Source organism: Eumetopias jubatus, unplaced genomic scaffold (assembly GCF_037043125.1).
Source record: "Eumetopias jubatus isolate StellerSeaLion01/CBP00866 unplaced genomic scaffold, mEumJub1_p1.0 scaffold_8, whole genome shotgun sequence".
Classification (NCBI taxonomy): domain Eukaryota; kingdom Metazoa; phylum Chordata; class Mammalia; order Carnivora; family Otariidae; genus Eumetopias; species Eumetopias jubatus.
The window spans coordinates 13,596,477-13,609,366 of record NW_028274814.1 but is presented as its reverse complement, the minus strand read 5'-3'; the positions used below and the strand labels follow the sequence as shown (position 1 = coordinate 13,609,366).

The window sequence follows — 12,890 nt, the reverse complement described above, 5'->3', positions numbered from 1 at the left end:
CCAACGTAAATATAACATTTCAAATCAGTGCATAAATATGTGGTTTTTCTGCAGCTTAGAGACAGGCAACTGAGCCTTAGAATATGCCAACCGTAGTCCCGCAGGGGTCTTCTCTGCCTTACCTAATGTATAAAGCCCAGGGCTTTTGTACATTGCCTTTGCAACTGGACAATCACAGCCCATTAAAACCAACTTTCCCACTACCATCTTTTTAAAAAATTTTTTATTGTTATGTTAATCACCATACATTACATCATTAGTTTTTGATGTAGTGTTCCATGATTCATTGTTTGCGTATAACACCCAGTGCTCCATGCAGAACGTGCCCTCCTTAATACCCATCACCAGGCTAACCCATCCCCCCACCCCCCTCCCCTCTAGAACCCTCAGTTTGTTTTTCAGAGTCCATCGTCTCTCATGGTTCGTCTCCCCCTCCGAATTCCCCCCCTTCATTCTTCCCCTCCTGCTATCTTCTTTCTTTTTTCTTAACATATATTGCATTATTTGTTTCAGAGGTACAGACCTGTGATTCAACAGTCTTGCACAATTCACAGCACTCACCGTAGCACATACCCTCCCCAGTGTCCATCACCCAGCCACCCCATCCCTCCCAGCCCCCCACCACTCCAGCAACCCTCAGTTTGTTTCCTGAGATTAAGAATTCCCCACTACCATCTTTTTAAAGTGCATTTTTCTGCACTCCTATATTGGCCAAATTTTACTATTATACTTTTTTTTTTTTAATGAAGTGGGCAGTTATTACTCAGTGTAGTGGTAACCTTTAAGGAAACTTTATTTTAAATGATGATGTACATGATTTAAATGATAATTATAATGAATTTTCACTAGTGTTATCTCTAGTGAGATGGCACTGAGAGCAGATGGCAGTGAGAAAACATACTGAATATAAAAATCTGCTTGTTTAGCTATCTCTGGGTTCCTACACAAAAGACAGAAAAAGGTGCTCCTTATTTCTACTACTACCTCTCTGGTGGGTTCTGTGACCCAAAAGGCCCTGAATCTGTTGCCCGTCTTGGTGAAGTGGGCTCCACCCGGGAGAGTCTAGAGCCAGGTCTGGGGAAAAGAGCTAGAGAGTTCTGCAGAAGAGAGTAAAAGGAACTTAGAGCTAACTTCCCCTGAGTAATTAGAAGGACTGGGAAGAGAGAAGGAGAGAGCGAGCACGTGTGAGAGAGAATGGCCAGGCAAGGCCACAAGGCTTGGTGGTGCTAGCGTCTGGTGACATTGTGGGTGACCAGTGTCCAGGGGTGATGGCCACTATTTAATTTGAAATGGCATCTTGGTGATGCCTGGTCCCTGTCGCTTACCTTCTTCAACCTCCTCAAATTTACATACACAAAGGGGTCCTGCGAGCGGGTTGTTTTAATAGACATCGCATAATTGGATGAAATTCAAGGTCTGATTAAACAAAATGGAAACTGGGATGGGAAGCAGAGCACAGTGAAACTCGGAAACTGACTTAGTTCAGTGGAAGAAGGAGCTAGACGCGGTGACAACCACCAGAAGATGCTGTGGGCATCTGCAGAAAACCCGGGACATGCTCTAGGCTGCCACAAAGCACAGAATGTGGGTTTGAACCAGTTTTATTATATCTGAAGGAACAGAGAGAACCCAGCCAACATCAGCTGCCACAAATAAAAAATAACAAAATTTGTAGCAACAGCCCTAAAAGCTATAGTTTATTGAGTGCCTATTATGTGCCAGACAGTTAACATATATTACTGTTTATTTCTATATACTACCTATTGACTTCTTCATTCATATTACTTCAACTTTTTTGTAAAGATTTTATTTATTTATTATTAGAGAAAGGCGCATGTGCAAGCAGCGGAGGGCTGGGGGGAGGAAGAGGGAGAGAATTTCAAGCAGACTCCATGCTGAGCACGAGCCCCAGTAGGAGCTCAATCCTATGACCCTGAGATCAGAACTTGAGCTGAAATCAAGAGTAGGCGCTCAATCGACTGAGCCACCCAGGCGCCCCTCATATTACTTTAGATTTTTCATAATAGATAATACATGCATTTTTTAAATGAACTGCAAATAGCTTACACGAACCTGAGATTCTCACTTCCCAGAAGTTAAGGTTTTGTTTGCTCATTGTGTTTTGTTTTCATCTTTCTCATCATTATTATAAATAAATAACAGCTTTTATTGATTTGGGCTTCTCCACAAATAAAGATTCAGAATTTAAAGCATTCACATTATCTTCTGCCTTCTCTGTCTCTCTCCCTCACATGCCTGGGTTTTTTTTAATTTGCAAATGTTTAACTCACATCATAGTTGCCTTTATTATCATTTCAAAATGTGTAAACTTCTATATTTTGATTTGTTAATTCCCTGCTGTGAAAGATGGGAAATTTATTTAGTCTTTTTTTTCCCCTAATACTCTTCACTCTCTCCACCTCCCAGTTTTGGGAAGGAATGTTATTTTTACATTGTTAATGTCAATAGGATTGTTCTCAAACTATAATTAAGTGCCCCATGCTTTATCTACAGCCTGAATCTAAAAAGTGAAATGTGTTTCTGCAAACATTATTTACTGCAAGACCAAGAAGTGTAATTGGCTCCACAGGGAAGACAAGGTAAACCTGTAGCTAAGCTTTGCTACTAAAAGGAGATTCTTCCCAGTGCTGCTCTAAAGTTACAACTTTTTTTTTAAATAAAATAAATAAGATTTTATTTATTTATTTGACAGAGAAATTGAGAGAGAGAGCAGAGCGGCCCTAGGCAGAGAGAAAGGGACAAGCAGGCTCCCCACTGAGCAGGGAGCCCGATGTGGGGCTCGATCCCAGGACCCCCGGGGATCATGACCTGAGCCGAAGGCAGACGCTTAACCAACTGATCCACCCACGTGCCCCTAATGTTACAACTTTTCATTTTCTAGCTCCCTTTACTTCTGAGTCACACTTCCTTTCTCCTTCTTCTTGGGTCCTTATCATCCTGCATATTGGATTCTTTCTATATTTGGTTAGCGTGTTTCTTGAATAATTTCTTTAAACAGTTTCCACATATAACAAACTTTTTGAGTTTTCACACGTTCAAAAATATCTTTATTTCTCTTACACACTCCGTTGAGATTTTAGTTGGAGATAAGAACTAGGATTCAATTTTTTTTCCTTTTGAAAACTTTGCTTTATTTGCTTGTAGCAACCAGTGATGCTGATGAGAAAATTAGTTTCCTTGTTTTTGTTTCATTATAGATAAACTGTTTTTTTTCCTCTTCTTTATTCTTAGAGACCTAAAATTTCACCAGAATGTACCTGCTGTTTTCATCAATTCTAAGACATATTCTGTGTCCCACTCAGTGTTTTAACATCTTTGAAACTGAGATGCCTTATAACTGGTGTGCACATCATAATTTAATAGGCAGCAGTTTTGCCTTGCTCGTGTCTTAACCATCGGCATCTGAGATTTGATAAAAACAACAGACACTCTGCTTTTCATTTCAATCCTGTTTAGCACTTGATGGGCCTTTCCATCTGAATCTTAATGTTCCTTTGCTTTAGTTTATGGAAATTTTATCTTATTTCTTTTCTAATGCTGTCTTACATCCATTGTACCTGTCTGGCTTCCTGAAAACTCTATTAGAAAGGTATTAAACCTCTTGGATCCATCCTTCATATTTTAACTTTTCTCATAATTTCTGTCTGCCATTTTACACTATGTTCTAAGAGACTTTGTTGTTCCCTTAATCTTCCAGATTATTTTTTAAAGATTTACTTATTTGTTTATTTGAGAGAGAGAGAGAGAGCGTGAGGCGGGAAGGGCAGAGGGAGAGAGAGAATCTTAAGCAGACTCAGGGCTAAGCATGCAGCCCAACGTGGGGCTTGATCTCACAACCCTGAGATCATGACCTGAGCCGAAATCAAGAGTCAGACACTTAACCAACTGAGGCACCCAGGTGCCCAAATCTTCCAGATTATTAATTGGGTCTTCAACTGTGTCAGTTTTATTATTCAGCCTGCCCATTGGTGTCTTTTTGTTGTTGTTCTTGTTGTTACTTCCAAGAAATTGTTCTTTCCCTTAGGCTGTTCCTTTCCCATAGCTGCCTGTCCTTCCTTAATGGAGAAGTTTCTCAGGAATGTTTCCCCAAATATACTTATTTTAAAAATGTCTTTTAAGTTCTTTTCCATTCCCTGAATTAACCATCTTTCTTATGGAGCCAATGGCTGTTTGTTCTCTTTGTTTTTTCACTCACTAAATATTTGCTGAATTCTTACTATGTGACAGAAAACATTCTAGGAACTAAAGATACAACAGAAAACAGAACAGGGCTGAAAGAGGTAGAACTTAGGGCACTCTTTGAGTGAAAAGGGAACTGCCTAGAATTTCTTATTTGGGCAACTAGATGGACAATGGTACCATTCACCAAGACAAAAAAAAAAGAATAATTGGAGTAGGGACAATTTTGTATGCGAGTATTCTTTTCTTATTTAATGAAAAAAAATTTGGTAAGTTCAGATTCAGATACTTAGAGAAATCTAGGGCACAATCAAATGAGGACATGTAATAGGCAACCGGGACACGGGCCTGGAATTTGGGAGTGGGGTCGATCCCAAAGATAGAATTTGGAGTCACCAATATTTTAGTTGAAGCTGAAGACTCAGATAAGGCCATTCATGAAATTTACAGAAAGAGAAAAGCAGAAGATCAGGGATGAAACCCTGTGTCCAGGTGTGGCCGACCTGTAGCTCTGATTTCTCTTTGGCTGATAGGGAACTCCCAAACCTGGGACCCTAACCCACTGCTCTTACCTTGGTTCTCAAAACTCTAACTCCCACTCCATGAATCCTCACAGTCCTGGAGAACCCTTTGGGGCCTTAGAACTACCCAAATAAATGTTCCTTTAGTTGTTGACACACTATCTCAAACTCCCTAGAAGAAACCACCAACTACTATTACCAACACTGTGACTCAGTCTTCCCATGGCCCATGTGACAGAAAGCTAGACAAAACGAAGTCTGAGGTATAATAACACTAATTTAACAAAAACGATGAAAAGTGTTTGTTATCATTAACCTTCTGTGGATCCAAAACCCCCAAACCGTGAGGATTACCAAAACGACAGAGGCATGCACTTTTTAGAATCTTTCCACCTATTTGTTCTCAAAGGGCACAATCCACTTGAACTGCCATTTGGTTAACAATGGACCAAGGAAATCACTGGGGTAAGAATTCCAAGCTTTGGAGGGCACTTGCCAGTATGCTAATGGGGAAAAAATTAACGCAAATTTTAAAAAGTAATCCACAAAAAGGAAAACAGTTTGATAAAACAAAATAAGTTCCCATGTAGAAAGACATTTGTATTTATTTACTTCACTATATCCAGTCATATCCATAATTGAAAGTTTATTAAAAAGACCCTGTGTTTAAATTCACGTATAGTAAAAACGAGTTCCAATTTTTCAAGGCTCCCTTTTCCTGCCTCTCCTATAATGATCAACTCTGTAATAACTAAAGATAAGACTGTTGCTATACCATATCTTCTATAAAACAAATAATGATTCAATCTCTCCAAAAGACAATACTCTTACAATGACGAAGATAGCTTCTCTTTTCATTAAAAAAAAAAAAAAAAGCACCACATGTAGACTAGAGTGTTTGCTCTCCAGTTTAAGTTGAACTTTCAACTTTACTACAGCATGTTATATTGAATCCTGGCTCTGTGCACATTAAACTGTCATTTTGTTTTGTCAGCTGCTGACATTCCACTTTCTCTGGAATATGCATGCTAGTCTTTATGTGGCTACTTCATTGACAGGTGCAAACATTGGACTGCTAAACAATAGATAGAGGTGAAAATGAATGGTAATATTAATAGAAAAGTAGATAACTTCCTAAGTAGGAAAATGTACGTTGAATAATTATAAAAATAACTAAAAATTGTGATTAGAAATAATTTATTATAAATAGTTTTCATTTTCTGTTGAATTTGTATATATAATCAAAAAATCATAAAATTAAGGAATCAGGTTCATTTATAACAGAGATTATAATTCTTAAGTTTGTTTTCCATTTTTAGCACTGAAAACATGTTAAAAACATGTTAATCTTCTAAATTAGGAATCAACAGCCAAGGTTTGTAATAACAGAAGATGTGCAATTATGTTTATTAATCACCACAAGATTAACCATATTCCTTATCAGATCCACTTTCTCCTTTTCTTGTCAATGGAGGAGTCATTACATTCTCTTCTTTCTCCTAATTTCCACAAATGTCCCTCTTTTGAAACTTTGGCCATTCTTTCTGGGCTTTCCTGCCTCCTTGCCTCTCTCTCCTTTAAACCATTAAATATATTACTATCAAAACAATCTTTCTAACTCATCATGAAGAAAGATCATCTTCTGTCCCTAAAATTTCATTAATCTTGACTTTTACATTAATATATATATATATATATATTTTACCTTCTAAGCCAAACAACTATTTTTTATCACCAGTATGTCCCAGTGGGTGGAGGAGAGGGAGAATGACAAGCCCATGAAGAGAGGAGAACCAGCCTGTGTGCTGACAATTTGGAGTAAAGAGACCGGGGAATTAGGAATATTGAAATAAAATGTGAGACTGTATGCAAGCAAGCATTAATCATTGACTAGGCCAAAAGTAAAAATAAAACATTTATCTACATATATCACCAGTGAATTTTCTTGCAACAAAATTGTTAAGCTAGGGAATTCTCTCAAAAATAGGACAAGTTTTCATTTGATGCACCCCAAGGCCCATTTGATGTGCCCCAAGGGTGCCACTTCCTGTCTGCCAGGGGGCTCTCAAACATCTAGGCAGATGATGGGGCTACAAAGCCCTACAGAATCCAGGCTGATCGAGGCAATCTGCAAATCTCAAGACAAAAATCTATGTGGATTGGGCTTCCTCCCCTGGCTCTGGCTCATCCTAGACTTTACATACACACCTTCTATCAAACTAATCTTAAAAATTTGTAATCAGAACTCTTCCATGATGGAAATGTCTAAAGATGATGAAGCCATTGTTTATAATAGCAAAAGAATAGAAACAATATCTCTGGAAGGCATGATTAAATTGACAGAGATTGGTTAAGTAAATTATGCTAGCTCCATTGAGTAAAATACTGTACATAACTTATTATATACATTGAATGATGTTCCCATATCTTGCGTGCAAATCTGCATCAAGATTTGTCTGAAAGGATGGTCACAAGGAGTTTTTAATAATTACCTCTGGGTGGCAGGATTCTTTTTTACTTTCTTTTTTGACATTTCTTTATTGAGAAGACTTGGTATAAGTATAAATGTTTTATTAAAAAAATTCAGACTTCTGGCATCCCACATTGGATGCCAAAAAAAAAAAAATGCCACTGCTATACTAATTACTCGAAAAATCCAGATAGACTACAAAGTCACAACCTTTCTTGGACCCATCAGAGAACTGAGGTCACGACCAGGCAACATGAATTCCAAAGAGGAGCAAGATCTTCCAATGGGAGATGTGATGCACAGGTTCACCTACAGCAGAGGCAGCACCATGCCAGTTGCAACACATGCAGGTAAGAAAAGCAAGCTAAAATGTAAAGAACCACTGAAGAGCAAGTATGGCTTCACAGAGCAGTCTGAACTGGCCGGGGGACGTGTTATAAGGGGAGTTCACACTCACGCTCAGCTTTTTATCCCATCTCCTACCAGATGCTCATAAAGGTGACTGAGGGCAGGGCAGGACACTTGTTGATGGTGCAGACTTCAAGAGGAGATCAGCTGTTTTTGATGTAGTGTTCCATGATTCATTGTTTGTGCATAACACCCAGTGCTCCACGCAGAATGTGCCCTCTTTAATACCCATCACCAGGCTAACCCATCCCCCACCCCCTCCCCTCTAGAACCCAAAAATGAAGGGGGGGAAATCAGAGGGGGGAGACGAACCATGAGAGACTATGGACTCTGAGAAACAAAGTGAGGGTTCTAGGGGGTGGGGGGTGGGAGGATGGGTTAGCCTGGTGTAGGGTATTAAAGAGGGCACGTTCTGCATGGAGCACTGGGTGTTAAACGCAAACAATGAATCATGGAACACTACATCAAAAACTAATGATGTAATGTATGGTGATTAACATAACATAACAAAATAAACAAATAAATGAACACACTGGTTCAAAAAAAAAAAAGAGATCAGCTGATGCTAAGAGAAAAGTACCTTCCCTGAGATAACAGAAGTGTTAAGTCCCTGGGAGAGGGGAAGAAAACTCTCTGGCCAATCAGACCCAAAGAAGGTGATCAGTGGAGAAGTGTAAGGCATGAAGCTTCACCCTCTTCTCCCAGAGCTTTCCTTCCTGGGAAAGAAAAACTTTCAACTGCTGGGGAGGGCAACAAAGCTTCTTGCTTATAGGGCATAGGGGAAGACATATTATGGTAAGGGGGAAAATGAAAGAAACATTTTCCTTCCCTGGTAAGCCATTGTCTTGGGCCTTAAAGTCTGTAATAATACCAAGTGGAGGTTCCTACTATTGCAGGAGGGATGGGCAGCTCCTGTCCAAGGTCAGCTTCATATACAGGCAGAGGGAGACCACCACAGGGAGGAAAAGCAGGAATCCTGACAGAGCTCACCTCTGAAGCCCAGGCACACAGCACTCCCCAAAGACTGGTCTGGATTAGAGCAAGAGAGAACCCTCTCTGCCTTCTTGTGGACTACCAAGAAAGAGCTGCCTACTACTGAAAGAGGGATAGGAGCATAGAGAATGACCTCCTCTGTGGCACAAGTAGACAGGTTCTGCTGAAGATGAGGGTGGAGCAGCTCACAGAGAAAAGCACTCTGTTCCTCTCACTCCCACTGCAAGCACACATCCACAGCAAAAGGAACATTGTCTGTCCCTAAGAACAGAAGGACATCTTCTTCCTTTAAGAAGAACTACAGCAACCACCAAACAACTCAATTCAACTTGTAGCTAGATTGGCTCAACCCCCTACAATAACAATCTGATATAAGAAGAGGCATGCCATTTCCAGATGTGAATACTGATTACTTCAATTTCTACTAGTCTACACATGATGTTTGGTATTTAATAAAAAATTGAGACAGAAAAAAAGAAGGAAAAAAGAACTGATTGTCAGGAGACAAAGCAATCAATAGAACCAGATTCAAAGATGACCCAGATCTTGGAACTATCAGATGGAGACTTTAAAATAACTATAAATAATTATAATTAAAATATTAAAGAAACTAGGAGAAAAGGTGAACAACATGGATGATAATAAATAATGAATTTCAGCAGAGATGAAATATATATATAGTTTTATATATATGTAATATATATTATTATTGTATATATATTATACATATATATGAGTCAAATGGAAATACTAGAAATGAAAAAGACAACACTAAAAATGAAGAATTTGGGCCCCTGGGTGACTCAGATGGTTAAGCATCTGCCTTCGGCTCAAGTCCTGGGATCAACTCCCACATCGCGGCTCCCTGCTCCTCACAGAGCCTGCTTCTCCCTCTGCCTCTGCCTCTCTCTCTGTGTCTCTCATGAATTAATAAATAAAATCTCTAAAAAATAAAAAAGTAAATAAAAATGAAGAATTTCTCTGATGACTCATCAGTAGATTCAATACCACTGAGGAAAACAATTAGTGAATTTGAAGGTAGGACAAAAGAAATTCCCCTAACTGAAACACAAAGAGGAAAAAATAGTTCAAAATTGATGAGAAGAACATCCAAGAGTTGTGGGACAGTATCAGTCTAAATTATGTGTCATTGGAGTCTCAAGAGGAGAAGGGGGAGAGAATGGGGCAAAAGAGATAATTGGAGGTAATGGTCAGAGGTTAATGAAAGACTTCAAGCCACAAATTTAAGAAGCTCAATCAAGGGACAGAGAGAGAATGCATTGCTAGCAGACCTGCACTCTAAGAATTGCAAAAGGAAGTTCTTCAGGAAGAGGAAATGTGATACCACATGGAAACTTAGATCACTGAGATCTACATTAAGAAATGAAAGCTCCAGGTGGGATGACTGGCTGGCTCAGTCGGTAGAGCATGTGACTCTTGATCTCAGGGTTGTGAGTTTAGGCCCCACACTGGGTGTGGAATCTACTTCAAAAAAAAGGTTAAGAAATGAAAGGTCCAGAAATGGTATAAATGAAAGTGTCAAATGCATTTGCATTTGACAAATCTTCCTGTGACAAATTATATCAGTTTTTTTATATGGAAATATATTAAACTTTAAAATTTTTGAAGGATACAACATGTTAGGAATTCCAAGGATTGTGCTTTTGATGCAACACTGGAAAAGGTTATCCAGGGACATTTGAAGCAAGATGAATGGACAGTTATGAGTTTCATAATGACTTTTTGGAGAGTGCTTAAGAAACACTATCTTCGCCACTGAGACTAAGCTATGTGGTAGGAAGTTGCCAAAGGTTCCTAAAAATTGCAGTGACTTCTTATTGATCTCCTACCAATCAGTTATTTGGGTGCTTCAGTCTGAAATCTTTTTTATGTTGCTTTCCTAATACTTATTGTCCTAGCTCTGCCAATGGTTATATAAAAATCTAAAACTGTATATTGAAGTCTTTCTAATCTTAACATAAGCAATTAGCTTAAAAATATGTTTATGCCTTATTTCATGTAAACCAATAGAAATGTTATGTATCTTAACCATAATTACACTCTAGGCTGTTGAGGCTCATGTCAATCATGGTGGCATGAGGGGCATCCGGGTGACTCAGTCGGTTGAGCAGGCAACTCTTGGTCTCAGCTCAGGTCATGATCTCAGGGTTCTGGGATCGAGCCCCATGTCAAGCTCTGTGCTTAGTGGGGAGTCTGCTTGAGGATTCTCTCTCTCTTCCTCTCCCCCTGCCCCTACCCTGCTCATGCTTTCTCCCTTTCTCTCTCTAAAATAAATAAATAAATCTTTAAAAATTCTGGTGTCATGAAACTGAATATGTGCTCACCATATGTATACTTTTAGCCAATGGATTCACTGAATTCCATAACACTTCATGGCATTTGTTGTAGGTAACTACTTTTTATATTATATTATGTTATGTTATATTATATTATTATATTTTCACATATGCTCCCATATCTATTCATATATTCAAAAGAGGGATGGATCCCACATTGAAATTGGTGAAGGAGATCTTCAAGCTATTTTCAAGATCTTTAAAAGTCTAAATAAATGTGTACTTTGATTCCCTAATAAAGTTGCATACCTAACAATCCTTAAGAACTTTTTGGATTTGGTTGGCATTAAATCAATCCAGTGAAATATCACTGGCTATCTAAGGTTGATCAGATATCCAAGTTAAAAGTAATATGTACTAAATGAATACATAAAGGAAAACAAATAACTTTAATAAGTTCAGGGTTGTTTTTTTTTTTATGAACAAGCAGAGACTACAGGAAAAGAAAACAAAGGGATATTAAATGAAGAAAAGTTCAAGTGCCATCTTTCATGAACTTACATTCCTTAAGAAAAGAACTGGTGTATCGTAAGATAATCCCAGGGTGCGAGGACAAAGCTAGGACCTCGGGGACACTGGGCCTGAAGTGGTCGGGTCTGGAGGACCTGACAAGGTGGTTAGATCCAAAGGGTGTGGATCTAACCAACCAAGTGTTCAGGGGGGTGCAGCTACCTCAGGCTTGGCTCTGGCTAGCATCCATACTGAAGCCGTCTTATGGTAGTGAGTTCTATGACAGAATTCATGGCACCGAGCAGCAGAATTTGTACATGCAATAATGGCAGTTAGAATGGGTGCCAGTATGTCAAATATTCATGGGGGTAAGACCCAAGTCTGGGCAGTATCAGGACTCTGGCTAAATGACCTGGTGTTCAAGACTGGCCTCAACTCCCAGTGGGAACTGGAGAGAAACCCACAGCTGAAACCAAAGCAAATGGAATAAAGCAACACCCTACAGTGGGGGGCAAGATGGCTGCTCTGGGCACCTGAATGTCAAGGATGACACTTCTTCTGTTAACACCAGGGTGATATTACACGTGGTCAGGACCTAGCAACTGCCCCTGGCTGAGAGTGCCTAGGGAAGAACAGAAATGGATACAAATCTCAAATTTACCTTTTCCCGATTCCCACAATTGTATCTTAGGTCCTTAATTAAGTTATACTAAAATATCACAAACTCTACAAATAAAATGCTATCACTGTTCCCCAAGAACATAACAAGAAGACAAAGCATAAAACGCATTATGCGATTCTTAACAAAAAACATTTTTCATTTGTGTGACAAATATTGAATCTGACGTTCACTAAAATATTTTCAGTTCCAAATATACTGAAAGTATTTATCATCGAACCACTCAGAATAAGATAATGTAGAAAGTAAAAGCCACCTTTCAGTTGACTTCTAAATATAATATCACTCAGCTGGTCAATTTTGGTCTCTGAGAGCAGAATCTAAGGATGAATTCATTTTAGTGGTAAATGGTAAAGTGGTAGAATTTTGATCTTGAAATAAAACAAGTATAGTGTATGATTTTAATAATCTCTACATTTTAAAGTTATTTGATACAAGAAAGATCTAGTACAGTAAGGAAAATTCTTCCGTGTCAAAAAAATCTACCAAAATACAGGGAGTATCCCTTGACAACCTCCAAGACCATGCACATGAACAGGATGATCCTATCTCTGTATTAAACAGCCATCCAGTGTGGCCAAATCCACAACGAGCAAAATGCTGGCTTTCCCCCATTGCTCCGCAGAACTCTTTAACTGCCTGCTCTACCAAGCGAAACCAAAGTTAAAAAGGATGAAATAATGAAACAATAAACAGATTGTATTATTTTCTTCCCTGATGAAGTTTAATTTAAACTTCATGTGCAATTTAATCAAATAAGAAGTTTGCATAGGAGAGCAATGGTCAATTTCAGAAAGATTTTTTTCCCCTCA

At 38.8% G+C, this 12,890-nt stretch overlaps 1 protein-coding gene across 1 annotated transcript in view; it reads right to left on the bottom strand.

Moving 5' to 3' along the window:
• CUNH10orf67 (chromosome unknown C10orf67 homolog) overlaps nt 1-12,890 on the bottom strand; it is a 155,141-nt gene that overhangs the window by 44,804 nt on the left and 97,447 nt on the right. The window lies entirely within an intron of this gene.